At 43.4% G+C, this 14,659-nt stretch overlaps 1 protein-coding gene across 8 annotated transcripts in view; it reads right to left on the bottom strand.

The window, feature by feature from the left end:
• Positions 1–14,659, bottom strand: part of LOC138741438 (polyadenylate-binding protein 4-like) — a 65,184-nt gene that overhangs the window by 21,272 nt on the left and 29,253 nt on the right. The gene's annotated exons all lie outside the window — the stretch shown is intronic.

The raw sequence follows: 14,659 nt of genomic DNA, 5'->3' as shown, positions 1-14,659 counted from the left end.
TAAACATACAAGAGTACCATCACATTGAAGGTGAAAAAAATCACGAGTTATCACGCTTGAAATTTATCTTTTGTGTTTAAACCAGGATTACTCAAATACCACTAAGCCACATCAAACCATAGTGGGAGCACCCGTTTAGTGTGAAGAAAAATACAATGTGTGTGAAAAATGTAAAAATCAAAAATAAAAGCTTATTCGAGAGCAATTCATTTACTTTTTCAAGAAATGTACTTTCATATCATCACAGATTATCATGACATGGGAGTGAGGATTGTCATCAACTTTCACTATTGTACTCATTCATAAGTATGAAAGTACCTTGCACAAGTTTGGGCCCAAAATGGCAGCTCCAGTGTTCGGCAGCAGCCTCGAGGAGCTGTAGATTCTGAGAAGCATAGGACTGGTGCAGGGCCTCAATAATGGGAAGAACACCCCCCCACCCCCGGTTTGAGAATGAGAAGATGACTCTACGGGGCGGTGAGAACCAGTGAGAGGATCTGTGGCTGAAGAATACACAGATAGCGGGTTATTGGTGATTCGAGGCAAGGAACCAATGTAGGTTTCAGGCAGTTGACAACTTGCAGTCAAAGAACTCACACCAGGCTGCAGTCTGCTAGAGCTTAGCTGAAGAGGTACTAAGTATTGGTACTGGATGCGAAAGGGTGCTGAGGGTGCTAAAAGATTCAGAGTCAGAGATTTGGAAGTAGAGTTGGGGTAGCCGATGGTTTGGACGGAAGGCTGTGTGGTTGTGGAGGCTGCGGGAGCGCTGGAGGAGAATCCACGGACACTCAGCGACTAGAGGGAATCTTCTCTTTCTCCAACTGTAAGGGGCACCAGGCAATTTCGGCTGTTGGTGAATCTTTATCCCCTTTCACACCGCTAAGTACATGAAGGTTGAACTGGCCAATTTAGTGGGTTCATGGTGGGTAATCTGGCAGTGTGAAAGATCCCAACTGAGCAGCACGAGTTAAAATCAACCAGGCTCTGACTCTTAGTGGGGGCAAGTGTCAGAGCCTGGCCAAGTTAACTTGTTAATCACTCTGTCTACTCGACTTACCATTAGTGACTGCATACACTTCACAGCATGGCCAGCAGCACTCTGACAGCCCCACCGACGGCACTGTGAAATATAACTGTGCAGTCGGTGGGGCTGTCAGAGCGCTGTACTTAAAACGTCATTCGCAACGTCACTGCTGGAGGCGGCCCCCCCCCCCTTAAAATCCTGGGTTCCCAGTGAACCAGGTAAATCATGAAGCAGTGGGAAAGGTTCTCCGGGTGCAGCAGGCCTGCTAAATTTACCCACTTCCTAGGAAGGTTGGCAGCGTGAAGAGGGCTTTTGTTTGCCTTTCAGCAGACTACCAAGGTAATTTGGTGTAATATTACACTTGTTTTTATTACAATAAAATGTAATCTTGAATCTTGACCTTGAACAGGCTATTATTTGCAAAAGTAAGGAGATCACAAGTCTAGTTTTATCCCCAGAAAAATTAGATAGTTGAGAATGGCAGAAGAGTGCAGTCTTTAAGATCATCCAAAACCCAACCAAAAGATTTAAAAATGATCCAGTGACACTTTTGAACAAGGTCAAGGAAGTCTGCTTAATGTTCTGAGAAACAACTTAAAATTTAATGCTTTACATTGCACTGTTATTCTGTTAAATGCGCATGTCAACACTAGAAAAAGTAGTATGGCTATTGTTTTATGGTATACTATGATGTAATCTGCAAGTAAGCTGATTTTATACTCCTCCTTTATTTTTATCCCTTTTATTTTATTTTCTATTCTTATTAGTTCTGCCAAAGGTTCAATTGCTAAGGCGAACAATGAGATGGATAATGGACATCCCTGTCTAGATGACCTACTTAATTTTAATTGATTTGATACATATCCATTTGCTGCTACCTTTCCCAACGGTCCATTATACAATGTTTTAACCCAATTTATACATTTTTCTGGTAGATTGAACTTCTGTAATACTTTAAATAAGTCGTTCCACTCTACTCTGTCAAAGGCTTTTTCTGTGTCTAAAGCAACAGCCACTGTTTGTTTATTTCCTTGAACTGCATGAATTAGATTAATAAGTTTACAGCCATTAATTATCCGCTGTTCATCTTTTCTTAATAAATCCAGTTTGATCTTGTTTTACTATTTTTGGTACACAATCGGCCAATCTGTTTGCTAATAATTTCGCTATTATCTTATAATCTGACTTTAGTAAAGATATTGGTCTATGATGCTGGTGTTAATGGATCCTTCCCCGTCTTTGGTATTACTGTAATTATTGCAGTCTTACATAAATCTGGCAAGTTTTGTGTTTCTTCTACCTGGTTCATTACTTCCAGGAGAGGAGGAATTAATAACTCTTTAAATGTTTTATAAAATTCTATTGGAAATCCATCCTCTTCTGGTGTTTTATTGTTTGGCAGCTTTTTTAATATATCCTGTATTTCCTCTATTTCAAATGGTTTTATTAGTTTGTTTTGTTCCTGTTCTTGTAATTTCGGCAGTTCAATTTTAGCTAAAAATTCCTCTATTTTATCATTTTCCCCTCATTCTCGGTTTGGTATAATTGTTCATAAAATTCCTTAAAGTTTTCATTATTGTTTGTCCTTTTTCCTTGATGCCAATACAGTTCTTTTATCTTGTTCTGTTTTAAGTTGCCAGGCTAATATTTTATGATTTTTTTTCTCCCAGTTCGTAATACTTTTGCTTTGCTTTCAATATGTTCTTCTCCACCTTGTACGTTTGTAATGTTTCGTTTTTTTTTGTCTGCCAATTCTCTTTTTCATTATATCACCCCTTTTTACTAGTTCCTTTTCTATACTTACTATCTCCCTTTCCAACTGCTCTATTTCCCGACTGTAATCCTTTTTCATCTTAGTTACATAACTTATTATCTGTCCTCTAATGAAGGGTTTCATTGTGTCCCATAATATAAATTTGTCTTTCACTGATCCTGTGTTTATTTCAAAATATATTTAAATTTGACGTTCAAAAAACTCCCTAAATTCCTGTCTTTTAAGTAGCATGGAGTTTAACCTCCATCTATATGTTCTTGGTGGGATGTCCTCCAGTTCTATTGCTAATAACAGGGATGTGAGAAACAGAAGTACCTTCGCAGAATTTGCTCGAGACAAAAATTGAGAACAAAGAACTTTTATTATACTATTACAACAATGCAAAGTTGGGTGCTTCCCCTTACCCTGGGAATACACACAGATACTGGGGCTGACCCAACTTTTATACATTTCATTTCAGTACAGAGATACCTTCCCCCTAACATTCTTCTGCCTCCTGGATTGGTTTAGCATTAGGTAATTCTGCCCACGTGGATTCTAACTTCTTATCAGTTTATGTGTCTTCCTGCAAACTTGTTAGCCAGAGAAGTATCATGTCTTTGTTCTTCACTCATTAATCAATCCCTAAGACTTGCTAAAGCTATCTACTTGCTATCCTGTTTTGAAGATCCTTATTTTATTATAATTTTATAACCCTTCCTCCCATTTCAGCATCCCTTCACCCTGATTTAACCCATAATACTTCATCCTTAATGAGCACTTGCTTGACTCCTCACATTCCAGTATCCCTTATCCTTAAGTTAACCCATAATACTTCATTCTTAATTGGCACTTGCTTCCAGTATCTCTGGACTCCTAACATTCCAGTATCCCTCACAATATCGGTGAAAGGTCCTTCCCCAGGGCTTTACAGAATCACCATATTTATTCGGTCAGGTCTTAGAACAAATACTAGATGAGGCTCCTCGGAGAGAGAATTGTCAGTTGATACAATATGTTGAAGATTTGTTAATTACGGGAAAAACATATGAATTAGCTAATCAGTATACTGTTGGACTTTTGAATTTTCTGGAGAATAAGGGTCTCAAGGTGAGCGAATCCAAATTACAATTTGTTCAATCAGAAGTTAAATACTTAGGTCATCTGGTAAGTCAGGGAACTAGGAAAATAAGTCCAGAGAGGATATGTGGCATATTACAGATCCCCCCCCCAGAATGCCCAAGAACTTAGGAAATTCCTTGGTTTAGTGGGATACTGTAGAATCTGGATTGAAAATTATTCTAGTCTGGTCAGATTTCTCTATGATAAACTCACAATTCTAGGGGGCGAAGCTGTTGTCTGGACAGAGGAAGAGATTAAAGATTTTAACTTGGTGAAACAGTGCCTTATTAGTGCCCCAGTGTTGGCTTTACCCAACCTAAATAAGCCATTTGACCTATATACCAATGCGAAAGGAGGTGTAGCCACCGGAGTACTAACACAAGAGAGGGCAGGCTGTAGACAGCCAGTTGCTTTTCTGTCAAAAGTTTTAGACCCTGTTTGTCGTGGTTGGCCAGAGTGTGTGCAAGCCATCGCAGCCACTGCTATTTTAGATGAGGAAGGACAAAATATTATGTTTGGTGCCCCGATGATAGTTCACACCCCTCACACAGTCCGCAATATTCTCTTACAACATGCTGGAAGGTGACTCATGGACTCTAGAATTTTAAAATATGAAGCGATCCTAATGGATAGGGATGATTTGACCCTGATTACGAATAAAGAACACAATCCAACAGCTTTCTTGGTTTCTCCAAATTCTGATAATATCATAAATTAGTTAGAGCATGTATGTTTAGCGGTAATAGATTTACAGACCAAAATTAGAGATGATTTAAGTGATGAGCCTTTACAGGAGGGTGAAAGGTGGTTTATTGATGGATCTTCTCATTGCATTGATGGCACTCGCTATAGCGGGTATAGTGTAGTGGATGGGAAAGGAGTGGTGATTGAAGCCGGTCACCTTCCCGGTTATTGGTTAGCACAATCTTGTAAATTGTATGCCCTCTGTAGAGCTCTCCAGGGTCTAGAGAACAAGGTGGGCACGATCTACACAGACTCAGAGTATGCTTTTGGTGTAGTGCACACCTTTGGGGAGATCTGGAAACAGCGGGGAATGATAACTGGAAAAGGACAAAAGTTGATCCATGAAAACTTAATTGTCCAATCTCTAGATGCTCTTACATTACCTGAGGAAATAGCTGTAGTTCATGTACAGACGGAGCCATCAAAGTGGTGACAGTCCTGAAGCACAGGGGAACAGACAGGCAGATGCAGTTGCCAAACAGGCTGCGCTCACGGAGATAATAGACATGCAGCTGTTACTGCCCACCCCTGGAGTATCCTATTCATTCTATTAAACCTGGTGATTGGGTATATGTAAAAGCATGGCAAGATCACCAACTAAAACCTGTCTGGGATGGCCCCTATTGTGTACTTTTGATTACAGACACTGCAGTGTGAACGAAAGAAAAGGGGTGAACTCAAATACAACGAATTAAACAAGCTGCTGATCCATGGACTAAAGACATTGATAATCTACCCTCCACCGGGCGTGCTGTCCTTCATCCTTCTGATCTGAAAGTTACACTACACCGGGAAAAAGTGTTGTAATGTTGTTTTTACCATTTACTGTATTGTTTACTTGTTGGTTCCCCGTTTTTGGGACATCCCTAAATTACTCACGATGTATTAAGTCCTCCTGGAATAGGGGCAGCAGAGGTGACAATTATTTACCTTTAGAATGTAGACAGGGCATAGATATAAAGTATAGTCATAGTGGGGTATGGGTTAATAATATAGGATCCCAACATGGACCAGGGGAACACAACGGCTCTAGAGGAGTAGATTTGATTTGTATTTTGGCCTCTACAGGTATTAAAGAGAGGAGTTTTAAAGGGATAGCACAAAGGAGATAGTGGGACAAAGACAGACAGAATGGTAGTCAGGATTGTACATGTGGCTAATGTTCACAGACAGGCTGCAACTCACAGGCTCAGTGATACTTATGCTAATGTTCGCAGACAAGCTGCAACTCACAGGTTAAGTGACAAGAAACACCCCTCCCCAACTTAGTCTCCTGTAAAGCATCCTTTGGGTCACACAGACATTCGGAATGTTAAAAAAACCACCACTGTAAGGGGAGTTCCAGCTGTAAACGAAGTAAGCTGCTCCAGAATACTAAAGCTGCTTGGCATTTAAATCGTTCAATCAGACTCTAGGCAGCCTTGGAGATCATCACCGAACAGATAGCAATGGCCCTGAATTTAGGGGCTGAAGAAAAACGACAGATACGAGCCACAGTTCAACAAAACCGCCTGGCTCTCGATTACTCGTTGGCTGCTGAAGGCAGCTTTTGTGAAAGACTGGTTAAGGACAATGCTCACAACGGTCAGGCGGTTAAAGACACTTCTTCAGGAGTTCGAAAATCTTCTCATGCCCAGGTTCAGACGGGGCAACCTTGGTCCGGTGTGGGATGAACTAGACTTTTTATTGGTAACTGGAGTCTGATATCCATAGCCCTTATAGCAGCTGGACTCACTATTCTGGCCATATTGGTGCTCCCCTGCTTAAAGACTTGTGTGCAGTGTTTAATCCAACGGGCCCTTCGGCAGGTCACTACAACCCAAATGATGTATGCTTCCCAAACTCCGTCTGATGATGCTGAGGCCGCAGTTCGTTTACTCACACGCTGGGAAAAGGACCAAGCTTAACAGAACACTACCGAATGGGGATTTACTAAGCGTAGCTAAAGAAAAAGGGTGGATTGTGAGGGATACTGGAATGTTAGGAGTCCAGAGATACTGGAAGCAAGTGCCAATTAAGAATGAAGTATTATGGGTTAACTTAAGGATAAGGGATACTGGAATGTGAGGAGTCAAGCAAGTGCTCATTAAGGATGAAGTATTATGGGTTAAATCAGGGTGAAGGGATGCTGAAATGGGAGGAAGGGTTATAAAATTATAATAAAATAAGGATCTTCAAAACAGGATAGCAAGTAGATAGCTTTAGCAAGTCTTAGGGATTGATTAATGAGTGAAGAACAAAGACATGATACTTCTCTGGCTAACAAGTTTGCAGGAAGACACATAAACTGATAAGAAGTTAGAATCCACGTGGGCAGAATTACCTAATGCTAAACCAATCCAGGAGGCAGAAGAATGTTAGGGGGAAGGTATCTCTGTACTGAAATGAAATGTATAAAAGTTGGGTCAGCCCCAGTATCTGTGTGTATTCCCAGGGTAAGGGGAAGCACCTAACTTTGCATTGTTGTAATAGTATAATAAAAGTTCTTTGTTCTCAATTTTTGTCTCGAGCAAATTCTGCGAAGGTACTTCTGTTTCTCACAGGGATGAATGTCTGATAGTAATCTAGCTTTATACTCAGTTTTCCTAACTCTCCCTTGAATATGGGCTGACAACAAAAACGTATCAATCCTGGAATAATATGAATATTCCTTCTCTCTTGGGTGTTGGCTTCTCCATATATCTATAAGTTTCATTTCCTGCATTGATTTAACCATAAATTTGGCTACTTTATTCTTTTAGCTTGTCTTTTGTCCAGTTTTCTCCAACATTGGATCCAAATTAAGTTAAAATCCCCTCCTATCAATATATTCCTTGTGTGTCTGCAATCTTCAAAAAAATATCCTGCATAAACTTTTGATCCTCCTCGTTAGGCGCATATATATTGAACAAATTCCTAAATTCTGAGTTTATCATTACATACCCCTCTGCTGGATCTATTATTTCCTCCTCTATTTCGATTGGTACATTTTTGTTAACTAATATGGCTACACCTCTAGCTTTTGAATTATAGGATGCTGCCGCTACGTGTCCTACCCAGTCTCTCTTTAATTTGTTATGTTCCGCTTCAGTTAGATGCATTTCCTGCTCAAATGCCATATCTATTTTTTCCTTCTTCAATAAATTTAGTAGCCTCTTCCTTTTAATTTGGTTGTATTCCATTAATGTTTATAGTCATATAGTTCAATGTGGCCATCTTATATCTTGCTTACATCTCTTTTCCACCTCCTCGCCACCTCCATCCCCCTTTTTCCCATTTTCATCTTAGTTTTCCCTTATTAAACTCAATGTACGACAACAGATCCCACACCCAATAATACCATGACCCCCAAATGCTCCCGCTCCAGTATATTTTCTCTTGTCGTATATCTCAAAAATTTTACTAAGATGGATCTTGGTTTTTGATGTGTCTGTGGTTTCGGAGCTGGTGTTCTGTGTGCCCTTTCTATTTCCATTTCTTCCTGCATTTATGTCATTCCCAGGAGCTTCGGATCCATCCTTTTATAAATTCCTTCATGTCTGTGCCTTCTTCACCTTCCTTCAGGCCCACTATTTTTATGTTGTTTTGCCGACTATAATTTTCCAACATATCAATTTTCTGAAATAACAACTCTTGTCTCTTTAATTTTTTGTCACTTTCTTCCAATTTTTCTCTTAAGTCATTTACTTCCATTTCTACAGCTGTTTCCCACTCTTCCACATTCTCTACTCTTTTCCCTATTTCTGTCATGACCAGTTCTAACCTTTGCATTTTATCTTCTGCGCTTTTCATTGTTTTTACTTTCTCCTTCTTGGGTTCCATCTTCTTTCTCTTCTCTGTAACTTTATCTTCTATTTCTTATATTTTATTTTTGTTGTGTTTTGTCTTTTCCTAATTTTTTTCCCCATTTTTCTGGAGGGCTGGTTTCCCGACCAGCAACTACTCCATCACGTGACTCCCTTCATGAATGTCATTGTTCAGCATCTCCGATAACCATGTATTATGAGACTACCGGAAAAGGACTTAGTGAATCAAATAGATCCTGATTATTTTGAGACCGACAATTCATAGTTTCTAATGATTATATATCAGCTATGAAATGCCACAAAAAAAGTCATTTGTGGCGATTGCAAGAGCTGAAGGAAATCACTGCTACCACACCGATGGTCGTTAACAACTGTTTTTATTCAAATTTAGCGCACCCCTTTAAGGGCAGCATGAGCTCAGTCACCTGGTGCATTGTGACGTTATAATCGCTGCCCAGGGCGTGTGCTGAAAGGGATGTTGGAATCAGAGAGAAACCTCTGACGAAGCCATTTCCCCATGGCTTCCCTGCCACATGGCGATACAAGCGGGGCCGGTTCACCATGAGATGTGCGCCGCCATACAAACCCCCCCCGCCCCAAAACCGGCTATACGTCATGTCGTTTCGGAAGCCGGCCCCAGCGCTTGGGCACGACCGCCTGCACCGGCTGTGATAAGTTTAAATGAGCAGCTTTTAAGAGGTCCACAGTAAACAGTTCTTCCCTGCCTCCCACATCTAAAGTAAAAGTCCCACCCGACTGCCAGAAAACCTTGTACAGCCCTTTGTATGGGCACTGCAGCGGGGCCCTCTGTGGTCCTCTCCGGATGAACACAAATTGTGCCACATCGAGATCTTTCAGTCGATGGGATGGTTGAGTGCCGTGGTGTGATGGGGGCGGTGGGGTTAGGTTGCCCAGTCGTTTACGGAGGTCCGCACGCTGCTCATCTTCGTTGTGCATCATCTTGGCCTTCAGGCCGAAGAATTCATCTGGCAGGGAGAGTGGCGCGCTATAAACCATTTCTGCTGACAAGGCTTGCAGGTCCTCCTTGGGCGCCGACCTAACCCCATGGAGAACCCAGGGCAATTCGTTCACCCAGTCGGGGTCAGAATGTCTTGCCATCAGAGTGGACTTTAGGTGTGAGCGGAACCTCTCTACCAACCCATTAGATTGTGGGTGGTAAGCCATGATGTGGTGCAGTGTTACCCCTAAAAGCCTTGCCAGCTGCGACCATTGTGATCCACTGGCTGACCAGGGCTCTAGCACAGGTCTCCGCTGATGCCTCACGGACCGGGATGGTTTCCGGCCACCTGGTTGCTTTGTCCATTATGGTAAACAGGTACCGCAACTCCCTGGACACCGGCAAGAGGCACCCGACATCCATGTGGATATGCTGGAAACTCCGCGTTGCTGAGTTGAAATGTTGAACAGGGGCCTGCGTGTGCCTCTGGACTTTAGACATCGGGCAGCTGATCCAGTTGCAAGTTAGCGCTACCACCTCCTTCTTGAGGCAGGCCAGACAAATCGCTGCGCCACCATACACACGGTAGTCTTTACTGAGGAGTGGGCGAGATCGTTGATAGAGCTGACGACCCTAGCCCTCCACTCCTGTGAGACTACTGGGCGCGGTGAGCTGGTGGAGGTATCGCAGAGCAGTGGCTGGGCAGAGTCAGGAAGTTGGATATCCTCGAGCTGGAGACCTGAGATGGCAGTCCGGAGAGCTTGAGTTTCAGCACCGTGCTGCTGGGCCTACTCTAGTTGCTCGTAGTCAAGGCTGGGAGCTAGCTTGCTGATGGCCAGGCGTGAGAGCACATCTGCGACTACATTATCCTTGCCTGCCCGGTGCCGGATGTCTTTAGTGAATTCAGACACGTAGCACAGGTGGTGCTGTTGCCTGGCCGACCACGTGTCCTTGGCCAAAGCCAGTGCTTGGGTGAGGAGCTTGTGATCAGTAAAAACGGTGAATGTTATGCCCTCCAAGAAGTATCAGAAGTGGCGGATGGTCAGGTACAGCGCCAGGAGCTCCCGGTCGAACACACTGTATTTAAGCTCCAGCAGCCGCAACTGCTTACTGAAAAAGCCCAGCGGGAGCCAGTGCCCATCCAGCCACTGTTTCAGTATTCCCCTGACCATGATGGCGGAAGCGTCAACCAAGAGCGCTGTGTGTGCTTCTGGGCGTGGGTGCACCAACAAAGTCACCTCTGTGAGGGCCTGTTTCGTTGCAGTGAAGGCCTTGTCTGCCTCCTCCGACCAGCCCAGGGTCTTCTCTCTCGTCGCGATCAACGTGAAAAGAGGGGACATGATGCAGATGGCGTTGGGGATGAAATTATGGTAAAAATTTACCATTCCCACGGATTCCTGCAGGCCCTTGAGTGAGGAGGGTTTGGGAAAATGCTGGACGGCTGGACTCCGGTGCCGGAGCTGCCCCAGACGCTGAGATGGTGTGCCCCAGGAACTGCAATATCTGCTTCCCAAACTGGCATTTAGCCTTGTTAACCGCGAGGCCAAATTCTGCCAGCCGGGTGAACAGGGTACAGAGATGGACTTTGTGCTCTTAGTGGCTGCGGCTGGCTACCAGGATGTCATCTAGATAGATAAAGTCCAAATCCCTACCCACTGCGTCCATGAGGCGCTGGAACGTCTGGGCCGCATTTTTCAACCCGAATGGCATCCAGAGGAATTCGAACAAGCCAAAAGGGTTGATAATGGCGGTCTTTCCAATGTCATCGGGGTAGACCGGGATCTGGTGGTATCCGCGCACCAGATCGACTTTTAAAAAGAACCATGCGCCGTGGAGGTTGGCCGCGAAGTCCTGGATATGGGGGACCGGTTACCTGTCTGGAGACGTGACGTCATTTAGCCATCTGTAGTCTCCGCAGGGCCTCCAACCCCCTGATGACTTCAGGATCATGTGCAGTGGCGTCGCCCAAACGCTGTCCGACCGCCAAACGATGTCCAACTCCTGGAACCTGGAGAATTCCTCCTTTGCCTGTTTGAGCTTCTCCGGTGGTAGCCATCTAGCTCTGGCGTGCAGTGGGGGGCCTTTTGTGGAGATGTGATGGAAAACTTCATGGCGGGGGGAGGCGACATCGAAACATGGCTCCAGGATGGCAGGGAACTCACCGAGGATCTCGGCGAACTCGTCTGTGGCAGTGGCTATCGTGGCAATTTTGGGACTGTCGTCATCCGCCGTGCCCAGGCACACCGAGTGAAAGGTGTGGGCATTGAGCAGCCTCCTGCCCCTCACGTCCACCAGCAGACTATGAGCCCTTAGGAAGTCAGCACCCAACAGCGCGGTGCCCACCAAGACCAGGACGAACCTCCAAGTGAACTTTTCATTCCTGATCTGTATCTGTGACCTACGGGTGCCATAGGTCTTGATTGCAGAACCATTGGCAGCCCGCAGGATTGGACCAGGGGTCCAGGTTCGAGTTTCCAGCATTGTAGGGGGAAGGGCATTCAGCTCGGCCCAAGTCCACCAGGAACCGGCGGCCCGTGGACTTGTCAGTGATGTAAAGGAGGCTGTTCATGTGGCTAACCGTGGCAGCCATCAATGGCGGTTGGGCTGGCCGTTCCCCTGGAAGTCGCAGGGCTGATGGCACTTGCGGGCTTTAACTCCCCAGTGCTGGTGATAAAAGCACCATGTTCACTGGGTTTCCTCCGGCTTGTACTTGGGGTTATCCAGCGGACGGCATGGACCCCAGCTTGGAGACTTGGCTGAGGGCTGCCTCGTTCTCCTGTTTTGCATGCCAGAGGGCATCTGCCCAGGCTGCGGCTTGAGCGGGTCGGAAAAGTCCTCTTCGGACATGGAGCCGGATATTTTTTGGCATCTGTTCAAAGAATATTTGGCAGAAGAGGAAAAACGGGTCATGATTCTCCGCCAGGGCCAGCATTTCGTCCACGAGGGCTGAGGGGCTGCGATCCCCCTATCTATCCAGATGCAAGAGCCTGGAAGCACGCTGCTGGGGAGTGAGGCCAAATTTCCCAAGGTGTAGATTTTTGAGGGAGGTATACTTGCCCACTGCTAGTAGCCGGAGAATGATTTTGTCTACCCTCGCCACCGTATCCTGGTCAAGCGCCCAAGACGTGGTAAAATTTTGTGGCGTTGGTTGAGATGTTGCAGAGGTGGAATTGTGCTACCGCCTGCCCGAAACACGTCCATGGGCGATGGGGCCAGAAGGGGGGGGGGAAGAGTTTGAGAGTTCGCTGGGTCCAGATAGACGTCTGGGCCGGTTGGGGTCACCACTGTGGCAATTACAGGAGCAGAAGGAAATCACTGCTACCACACTGATGGTCGTTAATGACTGTTTTTATTCAAATTCAGCATGCCCCTTTAAGGGCAGCATGAGCTCAGTCACCTGGTGCATTGTGACGTTATAATCGCTGTCCAGGGCGCGCTCTGGAAGGGATGCTGGAGTCAGAGAGAAACCTCTGACAATGCTATTGCCCCATGGCTGCCCCGCCACGTGGCGATACAAGGGGGGCCGGTTCACCATGAGGATGTGCGCTGCCACAAATTATTCTACTTGCACTTTCTCTAGAGAAAGTCACTAATCTCGATCACCTCTGTTGACTTTAAAAATATGCTACAAGTTGTAAAAGGAATCAATCTTTAATGAATAACTTACTGTTCTGGATGGGCTACAAATTGATAAAGGAAGTACTCTAAACTCCCAGGTGGCTGAGCCATAAAGATCCTGGCAACAATCTTCCCGGTGGTACCAAATGACTGGACACCTTTGTTTATGAAATAAAAATGGTGTGGTGATAAACCTAGTAACCATCAGCCAGTTAGATCAATGAGATCTTGATAGGTGGAAGGCTCAAGAAGTAATATCAGGGACAGAATAAGCAGTCACTTGAACATGTGGTGAATGATTAAACAATCTTGTAGAGGGCAAAACATGTTTAAAGAAACTTCAGAGTATTCTGAAGTAACAAAGTGGAATTAGCATTGATGAGGGACATATGAATTTCCAAAGACATCTGATAAAGGCTCATCAACAAGAGGGAAAGCCAAAAACTTTCAAATATGGCTCAGCTGTTTTTTTTAAACATTAATTCACATTTTACAAAATTAGAATTTAGCATCTGTAAGCAAACAGTCACATAAAAAAGGATGAACTATTCATGTTTTATGAAAAAGGTCAAAATTTCACACTTCCATCTAAAATGTCTGTAAACTTTTAACTTTTGTTCTGAAAGCTATGTACCTAGTCCAATGCAACAACCATAAAATTCTAATATTAGCCATTCTTGCATGCAAGTTTGTGAATTCTCTATTTTAAAGAAAATGAATTTTCAGTGCAGAGAAGGATTTAGGGGTGGGGTGGGGAATGCAAAAAAAATATTTAGTGTGCATTAAATAATCCAGACCATTTTTATTTTAATATCCACATAATATGACCTTGGAAAAATGCATTTGTAGCCTCTCGTCTTATCAATGATCATTATAAAAACAAAATATTGAATCAGTAGCAATAATGATATTTTGTAAAAAAAAGTATAGATTTTAGTAAAAATAATGAAATAAAGTTAAAAAAATAAAATCACTGTGAAAATGTAAAAAAAGTATCAGACTGTTTCTGGAGCAGAGTATTATCACATTGAATGCTGATATTTCAGATAATTTTCAATAGAAATCCATTTCAAATTAATTTTAAAGCCTTGAAACTGGTCCAATTTTCAATCAACCCTGTTTGAGCTGTCTTCTACCCCCTTGAATCAGCATCAGATATCCAAGTTGAAGGTATAAATGTGCACAAAGTTCAGATTGCCTGATTTGATTTCAGCTGTTTAATTCCATTAATACAAATGACGCTCATTAAAATAAAACTTGGACAGCTACATGGATGGGACAGGTATGGAGGGATATGGAATGGGTGCAGGTCAGTAGGAATGGAAAGAATAGTTCGGCACTAGAAGGCAGAAGGGCCAGTTTTCAGTGTTGTAATGTTTGTTGTATGGTTCGATTAGCAGTTTTAATTAATAAATGCTCACTTTGTAAACTGGTTTCTTAGTTCAACATCTGTTAAATATAGTAAATAAAAAAGTTAAAAATAAAACAAATTAATTAAAATTTTCTCTTTTTTTAAGAATTTGGGTAACCTATTTTCTGTGTATAAGTAATATATTTTGTTGACTAAAACCGTTTTCTACAAACTATTATTTTAAGTGTATGTCAGAAAAGCAGCTTAGATCTATGCCCATGTTGGACCAAAAGATAAATTGCTT

Source organism: Narcine bancroftii, chromosome 8 (assembly GCF_036971445.1).
Source record: "Narcine bancroftii isolate sNarBan1 chromosome 8, sNarBan1.hap1, whole genome shotgun sequence".
Lineage (NCBI taxonomy): Eukaryota > Metazoa > Chordata > Chondrichthyes > Torpediniformes > Narcinidae > Narcine > Narcine bancroftii.
This window is presented reverse-complemented; position numbering and strand designations above follow the sequence as displayed.